The sequence below is a fragment of the Bemisia tabaci genome, chromosome 4 (assembly GCF_918797505.1).
Source record: "Bemisia tabaci chromosome 4, PGI_BMITA_v3".
NCBI classification, from domain to species: domain Eukaryota; kingdom Metazoa; phylum Arthropoda; class Insecta; order Hemiptera; family Aleyrodidae; genus Bemisia; species Bemisia tabaci.
Window position 1 is genome coordinate 48,162,613 of NC_092796.1, and position 23,946 is coordinate 48,186,558.

Below are 23,946 nucleotides of genomic sequence, written 5' to 3' on the forward strand. Positions count from 1 at the left end.
GAACGACAGAAATCCGGAGAAGGGACCGATTTCAACCATTATCCTCCCTTCGCGCAATCTTTTCCGAACTTCCCAGACCTGACACTCTGAATACGATTCTTTACACTGAGAGAAGGAGAGAAAAAACTTCGGCCGTGTAAGCCGCCCTAACGAGATATATGTATAGACATACCGTCCGTTCCGGGCTCAGAGGCCGAAAATTCCAGACGTAGCGACCGAAGCAATCGAAGCTACGGCTCCAGCACCCGGAACTTTCGGCCTCTGAGCCTGGAACGGACGGTATGTCTATATATACCGTAACTATTTTTTCAGTGTATGGATTAAAATTTAAGCTGAGACGGTAAGCAACCATGACCTCGGCGAGAGTCGGCGTAAATGCATGAGTTAACCGCATATAGCGATTCTTCGAGTGCCCGTCGATAATCCCACCGCCGCAGCCGCGCCGTCTGGCTACCGCACTGCGTACCACGACGGCGAACATGAAAAATGCCATAATTAATGACGATTACCGGCCGGGTATTGTAACGATGTGAAAAAGGCGCAAGAGCACGGGGTCCCACGCCACCGCGGCTCTAATGGATTAATAGAGGCCGGACCGAGTGAAGCCACGCTTCCACACGCGGCGCGCGACGCGAAGGTGGAATCGCAAGAGGGTTGGTGCGATTAGAGTCCCTTTATACTGAGAGTCAAGACAATGCGAATCCATTTCTGATTGGTTAACCGGATTTTAGGCCTTCACAGTGTCACAAACGGGAATAAAGATTACATTTTCACCAATTGCAAAGATTATAATCTGGAATGGACCGAGGAATTTCGGGTTCGACAAGGAACAAACGGAATGAGAGAAGGAACGGAGAAAGGAATTTAAGAATGAGCCGATCAAAGATTACGAAAAACGTTGAATTTGTGTAATCTTTATTCCCGTTTGTGACTCCATGAGGGGTGTTGTCTTGACTCTCAGTATAAAAGGACTCTAGGTGCGATCACCGAATCCGCTCGGGGAAAGTCGCCGACTATACGCGAATCTGAGCACTGATTTCCACAGGCAACTTTGACACTGTGGAGAGGAACTGGGTCGGGGACTCTAAAATGTATGATCTTTGGGTGCAATGCTGATAAGACCGCCTTTTACAAAGATAAAAAGCCCTCTTTAAAAGTTTTTAATTGTATAAATGTATAATCTAATTTCTATTAAAATAAGTAAAACAACTTTTGATAAAATCAGTTGGTTTAAAAACTAGATATTTAAAATATGGTTACGTGTAAAATCTAAAAATGTATTTATTTTAACTTTTAAGTGTTAATAATGTTAAATATTCTTATCTGTTGATGAATTTCGATATTTTAAATTTCTTTTTTTATTTTTAATTCCTTTCGCGCGCTCGACGCGTAACATTTGCGCATATTTTACGTTTGCACACAATTGGCGCGAATGTTATTTGCGCTCTTTAACCGATATCGTTTGCGCGCAATGTAACATTCAAAAAAATTGCAACGATAACACACACTCCACTTCACAAAACACTTTCGGTCCTCATGACCGATTGACCGCGTGGTGCATAATCGCGCTGTGATAAGGCATGTCCAGCGCAGATGCATCAAGGAAAAAAGTGTGCTTTGTTTGGCAATGAACCAGTCACTTGTTAGCCGTGTCAACCTGAACAAGCGTTTAAGAGTTAGGGTGAGGGTGTGTGTGTGTGTGTGTTTTTTTTTTTTTACTATTATTTTAAATTGGTTGAAAAGCTTCAAAAATCAAAGGTAGCTTTGCAATATTCGGTATTACATTGATTAATATTTAATCGTAAATATGTTCCTCCTTTCCGTTCCTATTTACTCCTTTACATATATTCTGATCTACTGACGAACTGAAGTAGTTCACCATCTTGACTTGGATTACCGTATGATACAGTGTTGCCGGGTGGTGTAAAATGCATCGGTTGAATTTGAATTCGTGCGCGAAATATTCTCGCGTTAATCGTGCAAAAACGTTATTGCGGAACCCGCGCCGGCGCGCTGCCTGTGGAAGCGTGGCTTGAAGCAAAAGTTGCCGGGATCGGCGATCACCAACTGGTGAACTGCGGTAATCCTAGTGAACGGCCTTCAGCTTTCCCCCGGGCCCCATTCTGCATTCAGTATTCCCCGAAGAAGTTATAAATTTCTGCAGCCGATGCAGCGTTGTAGTGTGTCACGGTGATTTTCAGTGGCGAAAACTGCATATTTTGAGGCCTTGTCTCCACGGGACGTTTTCATAGGATTTGTCCCAAGAATCGCAGGAATGAAACTTCTGGGATTTTTCCCAGTTACCGTCTCCACGGGACGGGGCTCATACGGTCCTGCGACTAGTTTGCGCGGGAAGATAAATTAGTTTAAGTCGATTATTTAACCGGGATTAAAATAATAATTGCACTCAATTGACAATTAGACACATTATTTTAACTAAACAAACATTAACAATGGAGTAACGAATAAAATATCGCACAGTTCGTTTTCACTTGTTCTTCCTCTCTCAGTGGGTCCTGGGGGTAAAGGACCATACTTGGTACCGGGAAAAATATTGATTAACTCAATATTTTTCCCAACTTCGTAAGTGGGATTTTTCCCTGGTACAAATCCCGTGAAACGGCCCGTGGGGACAAGGCCTTAGGGTCCCCGGGTACTACTTACGCATGCTTTTTGCTTGATTTTCCATCGGGATGTACCCACCATTATAGAAGCTTCTGATTGTTAGGTAAAGATGGGAACTCTCTTTTATATCGAATTGGATCATGGCAATGCCGTAACCTCCCTCAATGCTGCCAATCAGGAAAAATCGAAACACAGTGAGTTTCTCTGATGTAGCACTGATAGTAACTGTTACGCAGCGAAGTATTGGGGCCCCAACGAGGTTGAGAGGCAACCATAGGTATTGCTTCAGTCAAAAATCGAAAGTTGCATTTTTTTGAAGAAAAAAAAAACGAAGAAAAAAAATAAAAAGTTACAACCGAACCATCTATGATTTATTCATGGAGATAGTGGTGTTTGAAGAGTAGAAGATAACGCCACCCACACTAAATCTCTGGGTGAAATCATGAATTTGGTTCAGGAGCCTATTTCGCTCCCAGAAAACTCGAATTATACGGATAAGGGGCGAAATCCGATCTTTATGAGCTAAATTCACTCCGCAATAAACGTTAATCCCTCTCCGCACTTATATTTTGTGTCACTCGGGTTCTCTGGGAGAAAAATAGGATCTAGAGTGAAATGCACTCAGAGTTACACATCAATAGGTTATAGGACATATCGTCAACGATTTTCTGTCCGCGCATTTATTTTTTTCAGGAGGAAAGATCTGTACTTTTAAAGGATACCTGTCATTCTTAATACGTTCAATTTCGTATAATACTGTGCAACACCTCTGTTCTGAAATAGTTGCCTCAGGCGCCGCCGCACGGCGGGCGGGCGGCCAGCGCGAAACCCGCATTGGCGCCTACAAACCTAAGTGGATACTTCAAGCATTGTGCAATGCGTGAAGTATCCACTTAGGTTTGTAGGCGCCAGTGAGCCTCTCCCGCTGGCAGCACGCCGCACCGCTCTCTTAAGCTTTAATATTTAGCGTTTTTTAACTCATGATTTTGAAATGTTAGCACACTCTGCATTGATTATTCTCATTTGAATTGATGGTAAAAAAATATGTATCAATTTATCAAAGGAGAATAATAATATAATGTGTGTTTTTTAAATATTGGTGGTTCCGTGTCAAATTTAATAATTTCCAAAGCACTTCAATTTTTTCTTTTACATTTTGTGCTTTTATTGTGCTGCAGCGAGGTGTACGCGCAACAAAACGCTCAAAATTTGACGTATATGACTTTAAAAGATCGAGGTAAAAATGGGTTATAAAACTAAAGATTGCGTGCTTCTTGGTTTTTTCCCTCTTTTAATCATTTTTGCAGTTTCTATCGGCACAACTGCGGCTCATTGAGATTAATGTCGCTTGGAAAAGGTTTTACAAATATTTGTCACGTTTTAAAAATATAAATGTTTTCAAAATGAAGTAATAATTTCGTAAAGGAAAAAATAAAAAAATAAAAAAAAGTACCTATACATATATAAAGTATATTGTACATTCAATCTTTTAAGGATAGAAATAGAACCAAATATTTAGCAATGACAATTTAAAAAGATGATTCAAAGGGAGAAAGTAATAACATTCCATTTAGAAAATGAGCAACCTTAACAACACCTCCTTCTCTCAATTTCTCATTTCCATATTGTCAATATAATTTTACATACCGACTAAAATATAACGCTTGGACCAAGTCACTGTTGCTTATTTTACGTGTGGGCGTAAACTACTGGACAATAAAGGTGCGCAGACAAAAAATCGTTGACAAAATGTCCTGAAACCCATCAATAAGTGCACGGCGCTCGCCCATGGGTATACTCCCTTTCACCCACCACTATTGATCATACAAAAGTGTCAGTTCTAAAAGAAATGATTCACCGATTAACTACAAAAATAGGTACTATGAAACACGCTCATTATATGCACATAGTTCTTTTTGAATCGATTCAATATGTGCAGTTCGTTCACTTTGAGAGAACCATAGGGCTATAAGGGGTGATCTGTAGAAACCTTATCTTGGTCTAACGACCAGTTTACACCTGAAAAGGGGACAAAACGCACCAGTCTTACTTTATACGCACGCAGGTGGATGATGCACAGATTATTTGAGGTATTTTCGCCAACAGAAATCCGAAGCTCTTTGTGAAAAAAAATGTTCGGTTTATGAGGCGCACTGTGAATTTATAGTCTGGTATTTCTCAGCGCGGAAAATACCGCCTTACGAAATCAATAATAGAAAAAATAAACTGTGGAATTTCTGAGAACCGCGTTGATCAGACGCTGAGAAACCGTCGTGTCACGAACCAGAGACGCCAAACGTCTCGCGAAAACAAATCGAATATTTACGCATGTACCTCGATAGAAATCTCCATCTGTCCGAGGATGAGCAATAAATAAAACGATGGAGGGAAAGTTTCGAAAAGTTCCTTCTTAGAAGAAAAGATAAAGTTTCCCTTTCGGAAGTGATCGTAGGGTAGCTCAACAAAAAGGTGAGATCATTTGGACGGATTTTTCCGGAATCAGCCATTTTTTGTCTTCTAACTATTTCTATGGCTTTAAAAAATCTGTTTAGTTTCAGAAGTTTGGAAACACGTTACTCGCTAAAATTAACCCAAGAAATTCCAAATTTAGGAAAATACTTGGCTCATACGACAACTTTATAAGATCAGAAAACACAAAATGAACTGTATACACCGTCAAAAATATTCTGAACCCGTTTTGAAAATACGACCAAGTCAATTTTGACCCTACTTTTGAAACCTATTTAACCATTTTTCGATTAATTGTATTCTAAGCGCGTAACGCTTTATGACTCTAGTTGACTCTAAGATACCCGGAAACAAAGAGCACGGGGTTGTTGGCAGGGGTCGAGAGGGAATTGAAATTAATTTGATCGCCCTCCGAGTTCGCGAACGACCAAGCGTCGCTTTTCGATCGCGATACTCGATCAAGAGGCCGGAGCAGGTAAAAGAATTTGGGATACCAAATCCCGAACTCAGAGGCGAATGGGGCGATTATTGTTCTTGTTCGAAGAACGAGAGGCAGTAGCGCGGGCCAACTGTTCAGTTCCCGAGATGGGATATGATTTCTGACCGCATTGGCATCCCCTCGTAAGACAGGAGGGAATTAAAACCCGATCTCGATTGCCCTCCTCGAAAGACGCACACGGGGCTTCCGATCGAATTTATCTGAATCGGCTGCGTTTTTGCCCGCAAAGGCTCTGGACTTTACCCACGGATTCTTTCCTACCCTGCTAGTCCGCACACGCTGGACCGCGACAGCCGGTCACTCCTCCCTTTCACTTTGGCATTGTACTCATGCGTCCTCGTCCTCCCCTCTTACTTTCGTCCTCTACCCTGGCTATTTTTCGCCTGTCATGTTTCGTGCGTAAACTGTGGGCCCATCCGTCTCTGACTTCTGCACGTCTGAAGAAACATCTATTCGTTATCGCTGATCAAATGCGCTGGTGTAGTTGGCGAGTATGTAACTGCTGTAACTAGCAATTTTTCCACCCATGCTATTGAAGCAACAAAATAATTTGTCTAGTACACATTATCATGATTCTTGTTTTTTACCTCACATACCCAGCTGGATCAGTCGTTGTTTAAACTCAAATTGTCCATTGCTTGAAGAACCCTACAATATTTTCATTCAAATTTCATAAGAATATGAATGCGCAATTTCACTCTCTAATTGCGCTGAACTTTCCGCGGAATCGGAGGCGAGATCAATGAATTTTTCGGTTAAAAAATTTTACCAGTTTCCCAACTAAAGTTCAATATGTGAGTAGGTTTACTTTTCCAGAACTACCCCTCATTTTTAGTAAGCTCTACAATAGCTTTAAATTTAGTTTTTTACAGAAAATAGACCATGGTACCATCGCGCATGAATTGGTTGCTAGTGAAAAGATAAAAAGTATGCGTGTCCGTAAATTGAAAATAAAAACATAGGTTCGGTTCTTGTGATCACATGTGCAAGAAGATACGTCATGTTCCTTCCCCTGGACAAGGCCTCTTACGTAGATTTATGCGTTTCCACTGAACCACAAGACTAGGTATACGAATTCGAGCATTCAGATTCAAGTTTCGTAGCCTAAAGAGCCTCCCTAAAAATGGCCCCTTTTCGGGAACCCGGAGATTTCATTCGTATGTGGCTTAAATGAAACCTTATGATGAGACAAGCCTCCAGTAAAAATTTTAGCTTGAGTATATGTCTTGTTTCCGGGATACAGCGTTGCAAAGTTGGCATATTTAAGCTTTAAAATTCTCATATTTTTATGGATTTTCTTCCAAAAACCAACTTCAAAAATAACTTTACAATACTTACACGAGGCGCACACGATAATTTATAATATAAAAAGTCTCCAGTAAGAGTTTTGACTCGTGCGTAAGCCTTGTCTTGGCAGTACAACGTTGCTAAGTTTACATTTTTCAGCTTTAAAAAGATCATTTTTTAAAGTTTCTCATTCACAAACCGCTATTACTGAAGATCGAACTGTATTTGGGGGCATAAAATCAACAATTAGTGATACTTGTAGATGCATAGTATAATTTATAAAAGGATACAATAATACAGTGTTGCAAAGTTTTCAACTTGTATCTGGGGAAATGTCTATTTTGTGTTATTTTATTGAAGACAAGATTGAAAAATCGTTGATAAGTGATATTGTGAAGCAAAGAAATGTGGAGGACTTTTGTCAATCCTAGGTGAAAACTGGAATTAAAATGGCACTGTTGCCAATTTTATTTAAGTTTCTCTTAACATTCCATTATAAAATAAGTTTAAAATAAGGATACTTCCAATAATTATCTGATTTTAAAACGTAATCCAAGTGAATTTATGGCATACAATGAATGGCTCAGCATCAGTGTTGCTTTCAAAATCTAAAAATTTCTACCTTCCCTTGGATGTCAATTTTACCTTTTTTTTTAGGCAGAATGCAAAAACAAACATAAACTATGGAAACGCTCGAGTTTTTTAAGTACAAATAAATCTTGATACAGACAATACATTCATTGTTCCTTAAAGGATAGAATATCTTCGACTTAAGAATTACAAATGATGAGAAAGTTAAATAAAAAAAGAAATTAAATAGATAATTTTATAAAAAAAAAGAAATTAAAATAATAAAATATTTAAAATTATTAAAATATTGTTGCATGGATTGGTCAAAAATTATTATTTCGGCATGACTACAAACTATTTTTTCATTAATAAATTGTTAAAGTTCCATTTTTGTTGAGGGTTGTCCCCATAGTATTAAGACCTCTGTGTCACAGTGACAGCATTCCGAAGAGAATAGGACCAGGCTATTGTCATATTTCATACTTGTATTTCAAAATGAATTTAAGCATTCACATTATGATCTCGGCACTGGATGTAAATTCTTGGTAGAATTCGCTGACCCCTCCATTCTGATAAAAAATACATCCATCTCCCAGTGAAATATATCTGGAAAAAAGTATATTCTCAATACGCAACGGTGCAGTGTCTTGGCAGTGCCAATCATGTCAAGCTCGTATATGTATAGAGCATGTTGAAAACATATCTTTGATCCAGATGCCCAAAATAAACCCATTGAAGTCGTGTTCAACAAGAAAAAATCATAATCCATGCAGAGTTCAAAGTTTTAAGCATTGACAACGCTGTATCACCACCGATTAAAGTATTCTTCTTCAAATACAAACATTGATCTACAGATGACATAAATGGTTGATTTCCTGCCTTAAATCGTGATTAAATTCTACGAAAGTAGCTTCTTAAACACAGAACTCAAAAATATAGACATTTTTAAAGCTCAAATATATAAACTTTGCAACCCTGTATCGTTAAAACTATACTTGCATTTTGAGTTAAATTTTAACAAAAGCCTTAATCTATCATGAAATTTCATCTAAACCCCTAAAACATATCTTTTAGCGGTCACTAAGTTCGTTTTTAAGTTAAGAAACTTGATAAAATGAACATTTGTAATAGCAACGTTGTTTTAACAGAATTAGTAGTATTAATTTTTCAATAGAAATATGCATTCGATAATAATACTAACATTTGATAAAATTTTACAAAATATCATAAAACATCCAATTGAATCGTTCTCAGAAAATCAGATACCTGAGAATATGAGAATTTTAAAGCTCAAATATGCCAACTTTGCAACGCTGTATCTCGAAAACTAGACGTATACTCAAGCTAAAATTTTTACTGGAGGCTTACCTCATCATAAGGTTTCATTTAAGCCACAAACGAACGAAATCCCCGGGTTCCCGAAAAGGGGCCAAAAAAGGCCCTTTTTTAGGGAGGCTCTTTCACGTAGAATACGCTATTCGCATTGACAATTACTTGTATCGTGTTCTACGTGAAAGTTTCATTAAGAGACATTTATTCGAATGCTTAACCTCGTACCATGTGGGAATAAGTTTCCAAGTTGCAGACAAACACTTTGAAATCAAATTCAGAATAATCAATAACACTTCTCTTTTTAACTTAAAGAGTGATAAATCTCGATATTTCCCAAAAACGCAGCAATTGCGGTCACCAAAATTTTCTACCAAAAATCGCGATCGCGAAGTTTCTGGCAATGTCGCAAAATCTAACCGTGGCAGAAATATCTTCTGGCACACGCATGCTCCCAAAATTGCAGGGGAATAAATAAAGAAAAAGGGACACAGCGTGCGGCGTGCGGCTGTAGTCGGTAATTACTTCGCCTTTCTCACTCGCGATCCCACATTTTTTCCACGCCTCAAATTAGAGATTAACTCCCGTGTGAGAAATTTTTCTTCACTTACGCGTCATTGTTTGAGGAAATGTTCGAATATTGAATTATTCCATTTTCAATTCTTCTGCTTCAAGTAAAAGTTTCCTTGTTGATAGTACTTTCAATAGTACAATGACTTAATTAAACGTGCAAAAATGCAGATCTTCAAGCTTTTTCAGGCAGGGTCGGACTCGCTCAAATCTGAGGACGTAGACCCTTGGGTGGGTAAGGGGGTGTAATATGATATTTTCCTAGAGAGCAGCCCATACGTGGAGGGAGGTACGGGAAATTTTGGCAAAGCAGCACAAGGCCACCCAATTTTCCGGTTCAAATTTGATTCATCATACAGAGTAAAAATTGTAAAATTGAACGTATTTAAGTTCATAAACTTCAACTTTTAGACTTGTAATATTAGCTTCTAGACGCATCCAAGCACCATTACTTTCCAAAGGAACCGAGCTAGAGCTGCGGTCTACACGAGCTTCAGATATGGGTCTGCAAATCCATCCTTTAAAGGAATCAGACATGAACCTGAGAAAAAAGAAGGAATCGAGTATCAAAAAGCCGGAAAAATGAGAAACGTATGTGTCCGAGCTTCTTCTTAAACTTTTCTCCCGAATCTGAGCAATTCCTCATTTACGTTTTAAGGCGGAGCACTGCTATTTGGATTACATTTTGCAATAAGGAACCACTATCTCTGACTCTTCCATAAAAGCATATTGTTGCACAGGGAAACCAATAACAAATATGTTGTCTCTAAAATGAGCCAGAAATAGTGGTTCCTTATTCCAAAATGTGGTCCAGTTTACGCTTCGCGTCATCGCGCCTTCAATTTTTCAGATGCAGCATAGACGTCCTAAAAGCACGAATAGTTGTATCTTAGCACTGTCGTCAAAGAGTATCCTTTCCCTTGCTCCATTTCCATATTGTGTTTGGCTTCGTTTGTCTTATTCGCACTGGTGCTTCGAGGGCTACGTAAGTAACACGGCCAAAGATATGTAAGCTGTACTTGGGCCTCGTTTTTTAACTTTTCTCTCAAAGCTGAGCGACACCTCATCGGCAAAATTGAGCAAATTCCTTAGCTCCTTCAATTTTGCAGATGCAGCACGGACATCCACCGAGAACAAATAGTTGTATCTCTGCACCGTCGTCAACGCGGACCCTTCCTTTGTTCGACTCGTGTACATCCAATTCGTTCTATATTGTGTTGGTTTCGTTTATTTCATTCATTGTGCTGCTTCATGGGATACGTGAGCAACACATCCGAGGATTGGAAATACGTAATCCGGCCTCGTTTTTTAACTTTTCTCCCGAATCTCACTAACGGCATGGAGCAAAGTATTGCGAGTTAACGGCTCACAACCCACGCCATCGCTCCTCATATTGACGGTGTAAGTCGGCAATCACATAACTCGGTTTGCAGACTTCCTGTCATTCTTTATTTATTAAACGAAAACTACTAAACGGGAATTCTTTGAAACTGCCGTGATTTTTCCTCGCGGCGCGAAGAAAATTCTGCAAAAACTTCAAGGAATGATGTCAATTTGTTCTCCTCTAAAAAAATAACATAGGTAGAGGCGGAGATTTTCAGACACCGCAAACGAGTTACGTGATTGGCGACTAACACCGTCGATATTCAATGTTTGCATATATCTTGCACGAATCGTTGCATCGCGTTCAGATTGCTCTTATTTTTGAATTTTGAAATAAGAAAACGTTAAGTTCAAAATATGCTATGGTGTGTCTAAATCAGCAGTAATTTTAAAAGGAACAAAATATATGTTTAAAGGTCTCTAATGCACCCTGTAAAGGGCGCACGTCTAAAAATTGAACCGACAGTAGGGGGGGGGGGGGGGGGATTTGAAGTGCCGAAAGAGGCTGAGTTAGCACAACGGTGACACTTTCACCAGACTTTCACAGGAAACGGTTAAGACGAAAGGGGCTCCTTCCTACAGCTTAAAAATTCGGAAATAGGTATTTGCGCAAGAAATCGATGAATTCTGTGCATATTTGTATCGGTTTCATTCAAAGTAGCCATGTAAAACAAGTCATCCGAATGTTTCCCATTTCATCTATTACATCCTCTTTTTACCCGTGTGGTTCATAACAGCTAGAATTCTTACTTTGTCTAATTTTAAAGATATGCATTTTTTTCTTCTGCATATATTCTCGGTTTCCCTCATGTTCAAATGTTTTGTATGATGCGTCAAATGTTTCGTATATTAAAAAAAGAAAAAAGGGTGCAGCGGTCTATTCGAACTTTCATGTACTAACATCAGTTACGAGAATAAGGACGGCACGGCATATTTAATGAAGTTTGATATCCTCTTTAATTTTGCGGTGCGAGACCGTGCTCTATGTCAAAAATACCTATCTGAAGGAGAGACAGGACTGTAGATAATTTCCGGATACCGATAATATTAAGTACAGAAAGATATTTTTTCATCAAAATACTCTAGAATTGCATTGGTAAAAAGATGTTACTTACGACTTTGAAGGAGGTTACGTATAAGAGTGGTCCCCAAATAAAAAATTCTCGGAATCTTTTGTACGTAAAGGAGTTTTTTTAGTGTTAAAATTATGAAATTTTGTTTAAATTGCATCAAGGCCTCCGAAAATACTTAAATGCAATTTGAAAAGAAGATTAAATTCATAAAAATTTAGCGCAATTTAAGCACTGTTTGGGGTTGCCACTAAAGATCTAAAACTCTTTAGTGTGGTTCAGCATGAGCAAATTTTTAAATGCGATAAGAAGGCATCCATGTGTCAAACAAGTCGCACTCTCCGGAACGCCAACTTTTCTAGGCTGCGTTAAAGTCTCTGAGGTGATCGCTGCATTTTGCCGCCTTGGCTACCTCTCGTGCGGCTCGGTTCGATCCAATTTCTAAGGCACGTAAACTTTGGAGCAACTTTCCGCAACTTTGGTTAACGGAAAATCCTACAACCGAATCTAGGGTGAGAAAACAGTTTTGGTGCTCGGCACTTAAAGCAGAGTTCGCGGATTTTTTCCGCTGCTACCTACTGCGAACGCTGCACCATGGGGACATTAGTCAGGCAACATTTATTTTGGTTAAAAAAATTGCACTTTTCAGCAATACTTTCTTCTGCAATTGGCACTAAAATCATCGTTTCACGGCCATTTCCTTCTCTTTCCTTTCTTCCAAGAGCATTTCGACGGTTTGAGTCGGCAATCAAATAACTTTGTTTGCAACGTCGCAGACCTCCTGTCATACTTTATTTCTTAAACGTAATACTACTCGACTGCAGTTCTTTCAAACTGCTGTGACTTTTCTTCTCTGTGCGAAGAAAATTCTGCAAAAACTTCAAGGAATGATGAAAATTACTTCTCCCTTAAAAAAATTACAAATAGGCGGAGATTTCAGACAGAGTTATGTTCACAAACGAGTTATGTGATTGCCGACTTACACCGTCAATTTGTGGAAGTTTCAAAAACTCCATTACCCGCGTAAAAAGTAAAAATAGCATTGAAACAGAGCAATCGTGATTCATAACTCCTGAGCCCTGCGTTAAAGAGAGGTTTGAAGATGCAACATAGCAAAAATGTAATTAGTGACACTATGCTTTTGATACTACGGCAACTCAGAGGAAAAACCCATATTCCATAACCATTCACCCTCGCGCCTCGCCCCCTCGCTGGCGCCGCGGTCCAGCGCGATCACGGGCCTGACGTTGCCTCAGGCGGACACATGCACGCACTTTCCTCTGTAGTGATATTTCCTTCGATGAACCACGGACTATCGGGAAAATTCAACGATATTTTTCTACCGATTTTTCAGACTCTTACACGCAATTTGATCGAAAGTCTCTAAAAATTTCAAGGAAATAATTCAAAACTTTTTTCAAAACACGAATGTTTTCTGAGAGGAGATTTGGCAACATTTTAATGATTATGCGGCGTTCTTCATTGGCACGGAAGCACCAGCGATGCACTTTGATGTGAATGTTGAGAAGTGTAGGAGTGTACACTTCAACACGTCTATACACGAGTAGGAGTGTACGGAGCAAGTAATACTTATCATGTGTTAGCTTGTAACCGGGGGAATTCTCTCGAATTTGAATTTTTTTCAGCTCCTCGCTGATCGGCGTATTGTATTTCAATTGGAGAAAACATTTTTTGAGAGGAAATAATTCCTTAGGCACACTTCAGTACTACATACTGCCGCGATGAAGAGAAATGGACATTCCAAGGTTGCCAATTTTCAGGAATACTGTACTGTGAGAGTTTCAGGTGATTTAGATAAAGGCCTGGATACACACGGCGATTAATCGCCGTGAGTGAAAGACGAAAGCCAATGGAGAGCCTTGATTTCGATCCATTGAAGTCGATACATCGAAATCAAGGCTCTCCATTGGCTTTCGTCTTTCACTCGCGGCGATTAATCGCCGTGTGTATCTTGACCTTAAAAGAGAGCATTGAGTCCTCGGAAACATAGGAAAAACAATACCCACTGCCAAATTATTGTTTTTCAAGGTATATTTCGGCGGTGTGAGCCGGCAATCACATAACTCGTTTGCAGTGTCCGAAAATCTCCGCCTTTGTGTTATTTTTTTAAAGGAGAACAAACTGACATCATTCCTCGAAGTTTTTGCAGAATTTTCTTCGCACAGAGAAGAAAAATCACGGCAGTTTTAAAGAATTCCCGTTTAGTAGTTTTCGTTTAATAAATAAAGAATGACAGGAAGTCTGCAAACCGAGCAATGTGATTGCCGACTTACACCGTCGATTTGGAAACAACCGAAAGGTTTTTCATACAACGATATTCCTTCGAACGACAAAGAAGAGTTCTATTTTCCGCGTCTTAAGATAGGTATATAAGGTGTTGAAAGGCAACTTTTTCCCCAGGAAGAGTATATTGTAGAAATCTAATATGCAATTGGCACTCGACACCAGGCGAAGTTTTAAGCTTGCATGTTGTAAGAAAAAAAAAAAATCTGGTATAAAGTTAATTAATCACAAAAATATTGGAAACGTCCTTTTCCACAGTCATTGGTTGTAGAATTAAGAGGGAGGGAAAGATCACTCCGAAGTTGCAATGTTCAAGGCGTCTGTGGTCATTTTGAACAGAAAATAAGTCTTCGTATTTTTTTCACCTTCATGTTTTTCATGTAGATTTAATGAATTTACCGGCTTGGAGTTTACCGTCTAATGGTTGGCGTTTATGGAAACAATCATCAACTCAGAAATCGTGTTCTCCCATTGTCACCGGAATAGTGTCTCTACACCAAAGGTGGTCTAGTTTATCCAAAATATCTTAAGAACCTTTATAGCTCCTAAATTTAGAGGCTTTAGTAAATTCTGGAAAGTGAAAGCTAAGCGCTTAAGTACTGAAATTGACTTGAGGTATAATGATTGCTGGAGGTATGAAATTTTATGCCCAATTCCCTAAGTGCAAGGTGAAGTAATGCAGAGAAAATTGATTTCTTGCCTAAAACCGTTTTTTTTTTTTTTTTTTTTTGGTTGAGATTGGTAACTTTCGCCTAACTGTTAGCCCTGTCCTTCCTTTCCCCACTTGCAGGATTGTAGAATAAAAAAGAATAAATGAAATGCAAAAAATATTAAAAAATACTCAGTTGGATTAGCAGTGAATAAACGAATTAAAGATTAAGAGGAAAATAAATAGGTAATAAAAATGGAAAAAAATCAATGAAAAATATTAAAAACCGGTGGATAAAAAGTGTTTCGACATACAGCAAGGACGGAAATTTGAAGCAAGTCTGACTTATTCGAATTGCATAGTTGCGTTCAATTTTAAGAACATGAATATCATATTTCATAGCCCGATGCGTTTAATATTGGTATTGGGGGAAAGGGGTGGAGAATCAAGCAAAACCCTGAAGAGGGGGGAGGGGGCGAGGAAAAATTAATGGAAACGTGTGATAACAATATTTCAGAAGGAGAAATTGCCGCGGCTTAGGTGGACATTTAGCTGAAATGATCGGTTACCGAGCGAAACATGTCAAGAAATTGACAAGACGAAAAAATTAACCGTCCGGGGTGTTTTCGTCGTTTTCACTCTCATCTTACTAGCGTGTCAATGAACTGTGCTCGGCTGGTAGTGCATTCAGACGACCTGGTGCAGCCCGCAGGAAGCGATGGAGCCGAGGGATGGACAAGGAGGATGACTCAACGGTCAACCATGGGTCAACGTGGACCGTATGCAGGATGAGCAGCCCAGCGCGGCGCGGCGCGCCCGACCAGGCGACCACTGAGCGATGAGAGGGAATAAGGAGGGAATAAACTGGCGTTCTTCATTCGCCTCTCAAGATGGGATATGAATACGAGTGTCATTGGCATCGCCTCTCTGAGGGCAATCGAATTAGCCCGCTAATCGATCGCGTTCTGGGATGGGTATCGCTTTCGCCGCAATATGCCTCAGGTATCGGGAACTAAGAGCCAGCGCCGGACAAAAAGGTTTTGGTTTGCGAACGGAGAGGGCATTCGAAACAAAAGGCCTCTCAACTCGCGAGCGAGGAGGCGATGCATATGAAATCCTGGAAATCGGCGTTCGCTCTTGAGAACCCTCTCGACCCCTGGTTGTTGGATGACATGGCCAATCTAATTAATTGTGGTGTGGTGCCCCAATTAATTGTGACAGTACCCTGATTAATCGTGATAGTACTCCAATAAATTAGATTACTAACCCAAATGTTGTGGCACTACCAAAATTAAGCGTAAGTGTCCAAATCATCCAACAAATTTGGGTAGTATCACAATTTCCAAGGACAATCTCTGACACTTTTCTTTCGGTGTATAATGTTAAAGTACTTAAATCAACATTGAGCTGGTATCTCATTCCATCAAATTGCGGGTCAATGGGTCAGTTGCGCTGGTCATAGAATCGTGTTTTGATGCTTATATTCTTGCAGATCAACTAAAAATGATAAGATCTATCTAAACAGCAACTTTCTACGTTGAATATTAATCCAGATATCGCACCTTGAAAAACTCGATTTATGCCGTCATCGATCGCGGTAGTACATACCATATTATGCACTACCGGCGGTGGATGACGTCAAAAACCCGACTTTTCAAAGGACGATATCTCGGTTAATATTCAACATAAAAAGTTGTTGTTTGGACTTATTTTTGGATAATCTACAAGAATCAAGCATCAAAACACAATACTGTTACCAGCGCGACTGGCCCAATACTGGCCCATTGACCCGAAATATCCTCAAAATGGGAACAGCGCGTACATTATTATTTTGAACAACGTATGCATCATTGCTCGGCGGTTTCTCTGGGTGGGATTTGAAAAGCGGAAAAGCGCGTCCTTGAATTGAAAGGCGCGACCGCTCTCCGTTTGACGTGCGAGTATTCGGAATCTGACATTCCGCGTCCTGACGTGAGATCTGTGTCACAGAGCGTCGAAAGATTCGACTTGGGCTGTCGATCCGCGAAAATCGGTCGTTGATTGGCCGTCGGTATCATCCATGATCACCATACACGGAAAAATCACGTACCTTTACGAGGAAACACTGAGGAGAACTGCGGTTTTTACTCAGGATTCATGACACTCCAATCACGCGATCGCGTGACGACTCTGTAGAGATGAGAATAGCCTATGAGCTGCTAAACTGAGTGCCTTGTTTTCCTACTTTCAATCTTTAAACGCTCGGCAAGATTTACCTAGTCTATGATCTCGATGAGGAGTACTAGAAGGCCTCCCCCCTCCCCCCGGGTCCGCGACCCGACCCTCATTGGGCGCTCAGTGCTTCTCGAGGCAACAAAACACTTAATTGGGTCAATTGGACTGTTTCAGAAACAGACTATGCCTAAAAATGTAACATTGGAAAGTCGATCAGGGTGTCTACTAAAACAGGCTGGCTAAAAATCGGTACTTTTTCAGTGCATTCCCAAAAAATTCAGTAAAGGTTCCTCCTCAGCGGTAAAAATGCATTCTCAGTACCTGCAACTGACGAAATTCCAAAACTTTGTACTTCTCGCTCTAAACGCCACTGATCAAATTCTTAATTTTAAGACATGAGCTGGACTCCGCAATAAATAAACTGTTAAGTGAATGAGAATCCAATATTCACGAATGGATCATTTCACCCGAACAGAAACGAGAACAATCCGTTTCATTAGGTTGCTCCACCTCTATTGATTCGGGATAATACGGTGAAAAGATTAGAGATTCCGTACTTCGAGTGGATCTAACTATGACGTGCTACGAAAAAACGCCGCACAGTGGATCCAGTCAATTAAAGAGGTCGGACATGAAATATTTGACTTAAACTGCAAATTTTGATGTTTATATCGTCACATTTTGAACTTTGAGGGGTGCTTTAAGAAGAAAATTTGACGAGGATACCAATGGAACCACTTTTAGAACCTCAAAATTGTGTACAAGCGGAGTTATAGGCGTTTAAAGTTTCTAAATTTTGTCCGATCTCTCCTTTTGGCTCGATCCACTGTGCGCCGTAAGAAAACTTAGACGTAGCCGATTTCATCCGGTTGAAAATCAATATTTCTCGACGAACAGGGTGCCTAGTTTTTTTTTCCATGTTGGAAAATCCTCATGAAATCGTGATTTTTCCTGATTTTTGACTGCTAAATGCTGATTACATAATTTTTTCAAATCCTGATTTTTTGCGGAGAAAAATTGGGCGAATGTAATTTCACCAAAATAGCTCGATAAGAAATCTCACCGGACGGCAAAGTTCTGATTTTACGACCGATTTTTCCACAAATCCCGATGAAATCGGGATTAAATCCTGATTGACCTCAAATCCTGGGAGAATCGGGAAAATCCTGATGCTAGACACCCTGACGAATCATATTTTTTCTCCTTGGTATTTTTCGCAGAATTCAATTCATTCAATTTGGGACGTCTGAAAATTTCCAAGCAAAAAATTCATATACACGACGATTTCAGGGGAGCCACTTTTGTGGAGTCAAGTCGTCAGGCCATGTCATAAATACAGCACAATATATGGTGCCTAAACTTATGAGAGATATTTTTTCCTAATTTTTGAAACTTAGAAGCCATGCCTAATTTTCAAATTCCGATAGAACACTGCTCCTAGAGTTCTGAAGAATATAAATTGCGAACGGAGTGCGTTTTTGGTCTCAATAGGGGTCACAGAGTTGCTTTGCATTCCGAAAATGTCAGAAATGTCTAACAATTTTTAAAAACAAGAAATTCCCTGACATTTTCCTGACATACAGGGAAAAAATTTAAAATTCTCTGACATTTCCAGGTTTTCCAGGTTGCTAGACACCCTGAATGTACGCTTGAATGCAGGTATCAATCAAGAAGAGTAAGGTATGGTTATCTCACCGCGATGAATTAGTCAGGAAGCCGCATGTAACGAAACTTAAACTCACCTGCAACAGAAAAAAAAAGATGGAATCAGAAAGAGCATTCGTAAGTCAATCAATTTCAATAATCAGGTCAGTGGAGGTTATCATCTCCCAATGCCCGCAACAATCATGAAATTTGGTCTAGTAAATTCCTGGAGCGCATAAGTAATAATAAAAAAGAAAAAAAAATGAAAAAATGAGAGTTGGAGAGCTTAAATGGACCGTCTTTAGTAGAAAGGAACCAAGCTACATCAGCTACAGCCGAACATAAGTGGGCAATTTAATTTTTACACGAGAACTTTTGTACGGATTCCTTTGAAATTTTCAAGGGATTTGCTTCGTAGTATATTGAAAATTCATTGAAATTTGCAAATAATCCGCACAACCGTTTACAAGTAAAAAATTAAATTGCCCAATTAAATCTGGCAATAGCCGATGTGGCTTGGTTCCTTTCTGTTTCAACACAGTCCACACGTTGTACATGATATTCTCGAAAAAAATATTTTGAAAAAGGAAAGTCGGCAATCTTGGCATACTCGTACGACGTTTTTCCTATGGCGCGGATGGCTATGATTTCTCGGGAGGTTTCTTTGCGCGCGAATGTGTATTTTTGAGATGTAAACAAGGACGATGGCGGTGACCCGGACGCAGCCGGAACTGCCGGGTCGACGGCCTGTCTCCTCTATTCTCTCATTACTTCCCGCAAAATTGCTCAAACATGAGATGATGCACGACCGTATCGCGCCAAAACCGGTCGTTTACGCCGCCGTCGCACAGTGGACCGAGCCAACAGGGGAGGTCGGACACAATTTGGAAAGTTTAAAAGCTTAAAAATCCGTTTATATAAAATTCTGTGGTTCTAAAAGTAATTCCACTGGTTTTCTCGTGGAATTTTTTTTCAAAAGCACCCCTTGAACTTTGAAATGTGACAAGATAAACATTAAAATTTGCAGTTTTAGTAAAAAATTGCAGGTCCGACCTCTCTAATTGACTCGATTCACAGTGCGCCGCCGCACCAGGGAGCCACGCCAATGCGCTTCCATGTCCCCGCATTTGCAAAGGCCGTTCCAACAACGTCCAGTCGCGACTTTGTAAGTTGGCGACGCTGTTTTTTTATATTTAAAAACATTAAAATATCGACTCCAGGCAAGGCAAACTGACCAAGACAAGTCGACTTTTTACGAAAATAAGACTCAGCAATTTTTTTTAACATCAATAATTCTCGCGTGCAATTAGAGGAGAAATCAGTGAAAGTTTTAGACGGGAATCTCCGACAGTTTATTGTTAAAAAATATGATTTGTGAGCGGAGATTTGACTACGTCGAAATGGAGTTAGGTACATTCCTCCGCCTACAAAACGACAAATTTTAACCTTCAAGGATAATTTGAAGGGAATAGGGAGGAAGCATATTATTTCGAACCATGATGCCGAATCAGCTGAAGTGGCTGCTCTTGCGCTGTTCCCCGAACCCCACGCGGTCTAAACAGCCGTGCTAAGGAGGAACGCCGTATGAACATTCGAGAGTTGCCAAATTTCCTTCGATAAAATGTTTATTTTCAAAAAAAGTTACGAATATTTTTCCTTGAACTTTACAGGAACTCTATGTGAAATTGCGAACAAAATTATCTAAAAATTGGAAGGAAAATGTTCATAAGTTTACTGGGAAATTCGTGTTTTATCAAAGGAAATTTGGCAACGCCTGAAGGTTCATACGGCGTTCTTCCTTAGGACGGCAGTAAACTACTGCGACTTCCTCGTCACGCTTGGGCGTGAGACGACGGGACTTGATGATTCGTGCAAAAATGGTTAACCGCTGCTTGACACTTTCGACACATAAAAGTTGCATATCCTCACCACCATGCCACGAAGCGAGTTCCTTTCTCCGTTGAACTCGATCAAAATTACGCATTACCATTGCCCAACGGGATAGTCATGGCAACGTTGGAAGAAAATCGTGCTGCTCAGCCACTGCACTCATAAACTTGGTAGAATGGCGTTTTAAAGTAGCCCCTCTACCTTCGACATGGGGACCGCTCCCAAAATGTGTCTTAAAATCAGGCGTTGACGCTGAAAAATAAGGGAAACTGACCGAAAATTGTGCCCAAAAATTTTTACAGCTGTGATTTCTATGCATGTCACAGGTTAATGGTCAAATGGACTGCATTTTGCAATTTGGAACTATGAATTCTGGCTCTTCTAGGAAAACACGTATGTCATATAGGGAAATTAATGGCACGTACGTTGTTTTTAAACCGGGCTAGACTTTAAAGTTCCAAATTGCAAAACGTAGTCCAAAACAGGTGTTATTTTCTAAAACGCCTAGCCATAGCGGGCAAATTATTGGAATTAGTGAAAAAAAGTTTTTCGAAAATTTTTTCGCTTCCGAGGCACTGTGCGGAATGAAAAATTGTCGTTTTAAGATTTCATGATACAAATAAGGCGGAAATTGGGAATTCGAACTAACTTATGAACGATATGTTTCCGTAATTCTTGGATCATTTTGTTTTTTCCACCCTGACTTTTCCTGCGTTTTCCTGATTGTGGTCACCCTGGATTCTGATTCTACGATTCATTCGCAACGTTTCTATACTCCTTGTCATAAAACACCAACAAGAGAAATATGAACGAACACCGCATAGACCGAAACAGGTCTTGGCTTCCCGTTCCGTTCGGACAAGAGGACGTATTTCTGCCAAACGGAGCTATATGCATTGAGAAGTGAGCCCTGAGACCTATGAGAATATAGGCAACAGGGCTCACATAGTTAATAATGCACATAGTTCCGTTTGGCAGAAATATGTCCAAGAGATGTTCCCATAAATAATTAAAGAGGTAGTAATTTAACCGGCGAGGCTTAATTGGTTTGAAGTTAATTGAGCCCCTAGCACTTCTATAAAAAGAGAAAAGGAAAAGAAGCAAAAATCATGATCCGGGGAAAAACAGAAAAACCTAGAATACTTGATTGTTGGGGCTATGTTGTTCTTCCTCCATTTTAATTCATTATAAATAATATATTTTAACGGGGGCAGCTTGCCACGATAAACATCGATAGCATCTTTCACGAACTCAGTGCCGCAAAATTCCGAGAGCCCTTGCTGTCAAGAAGCTACTGTAGTCACCACATCTCCTGATAAAACAGTCATTTGATAACACAAAAAACTGCGAATTAAATTTTACAAGGTTCCAAACAAAAGTTTCCTTAGAGGCAGAATCGCTCCATTTTGACTCCTTTCATTCCAGAATAACCTCAATTTATTTTTTACCTTGAGAAAAAAAAGGAAACATTCCTCTTTTGCACTCACAATCAGAAAAACTCTAGTTGCCAAAACCTAGTTGCAAACCTAGGTACCTAGTAGTGTACCTAGTTGAAACAAAATCAAAAGCGTAAGTACCCACATTAGAAATATTAAAACGCACCACATCCATTATTAAAAGGCAGGCTAAAACGTTGCTAAGAAAGGGGGCGAACCGCGTGCTAATATTACGGAAAGCAAACAGAATAAGTAAAAAGTGAAAGCCTGATTTCGAATGAATGACTCGAATCAGGATATTTATGTCGATTTTTTGCCTCACCCAAAGAACTCTTCAAGTACTGCATAAATACCCCAAGTGCGGAGAAATAACTGTGTGATACAAACAGCTTGTAAGTACACGCTCGACCACGTTCCAACTCCAATCATGGATCTCAAAAAAACTTCTCGGGTGCTCCTTATAAGGCTGCAGTGCTCTTTTACCTTTTTTCAGACTTAAAATATGTGTTTACTACTTTGCGCGATTATATTGCGCAGAGAACGTAGAGAGGCTATAACTGTAAGTGAGAAAAAGTGGAGGTACGATGCTCACGATTTCGAAAAGTGTTAAGAAAAAAAATTTAGATCCGGCTACATATGCGAGCAAACTGATGGGGAAAGCATGCATTCACGAAATTACTCATGTTGATGAATCGTGTGCTATGTTATCAGTCCATTATTCACGGTGCAATTTACGCTCTCGAATATGTGCAGGGATGAAAGAATATAAAGACTCTCATCAAAAAGAGTTAGTCTCATCATAGTTATTATCCTTAAACAGCTCATTTCCTTAAGGACATCCTAAACTGACACTGTGATTAAGGTATATTTACGGACGCCTTCGTCGTGACATTATGAAAAGGACAAGTTTTAGAAAACTTGAGTAAAGTATAACAGTTGAACTTCGGAGATAGGTCCTTACGAGAGATTACAGGGTTACCGTACTGCTAGAAATACAAAATCCAAAAGATAGCATATAGCTGCGGCTTTACAAATGTTAAAATTGGTATAACCACCTGAAGGCTTGTAAAAATCATAGAGCCATTACTTATGTAACTACAGAGATTTTTTTTTTTACGATAACGAACAATTATAATCCGTCCCAATGACCGAGTTTTCCCAAAGTCAAACTGTTGACTCGAGTTTCATGAAAATGTTCCGTTGATGTGATGCTACGTTAAAGAAGTCCATGAACCTTCCTCATTCAAATGTAAACTGAACATACATACGAGGTCTGTTAGATTAGAAACCGGATTTTGGTCATTAACTAGCCCACAATGCGTCCAAATTAGGTTTTCTTGAGCTTTCCTGATAGCTGGAAATATACTTAAGAACGCAGCGTTCACAGATTTTGTTTATTTTGATCAGTGTTTATTCTGTGTCATCTTGAATACGAGTAAGTCAGGTGCGTTTTGCGATTTTCATCATGCGATCACTGATAGAGCAAAGATTCAACATTAAATTTTGTTTTAAACTCGGTATACCTTGTACCGAAACTTTTGGTATATGCTAAGTAAAGTTTACCATGGTCATTGTATGAGATGTTCCTACTGTTTTGAATGGGTTAAACGATTCGAAACTGGTCAGGAGTTCGTCAAAGATGAGGAGCATGGGAATCGACCCTCAACGGCAACTGACATTTGTCACGTGGAAGAAATGCGGGCAAAAGTGCTCGAAAACGGTCGTTTCGAGCTTGTTGAACAGAGTAATATTTCTGAAGGCTCTGTACATACAATTTTGATAGAATATGTAGACACGCATCGAGTTTAAGGTACACTTGCCCCTTGATTGTTGTCCGTTGAACGAAAATCCAACAACATGTCATTTCCCTTTAGCTACTTGAACGTTGTAACAGTGATCCTACATTTTTGGATAGGATAATTTTCGGTGTCAATACTTTTGTGCACGGCTACGATATGGAGACGAAACGCCAATCGTCCTTGTGGGTTGAAAAATGTAGTGCAAGAC

At 39.7% G+C, this 23,946-nt stretch overlaps 1 protein-coding gene across 1 annotated transcript in view; it reads right to left on the bottom strand.

Annotated features, from left to right (window-relative positions):
* The window catches only part of LOC109043766 (uncharacterized), a 136,842-nt gene that overhangs the window by 95,511 nt on the left and 17,385 nt on the right, over window positions 1–23,946 (bottom strand). The window lies entirely within an intron of this gene.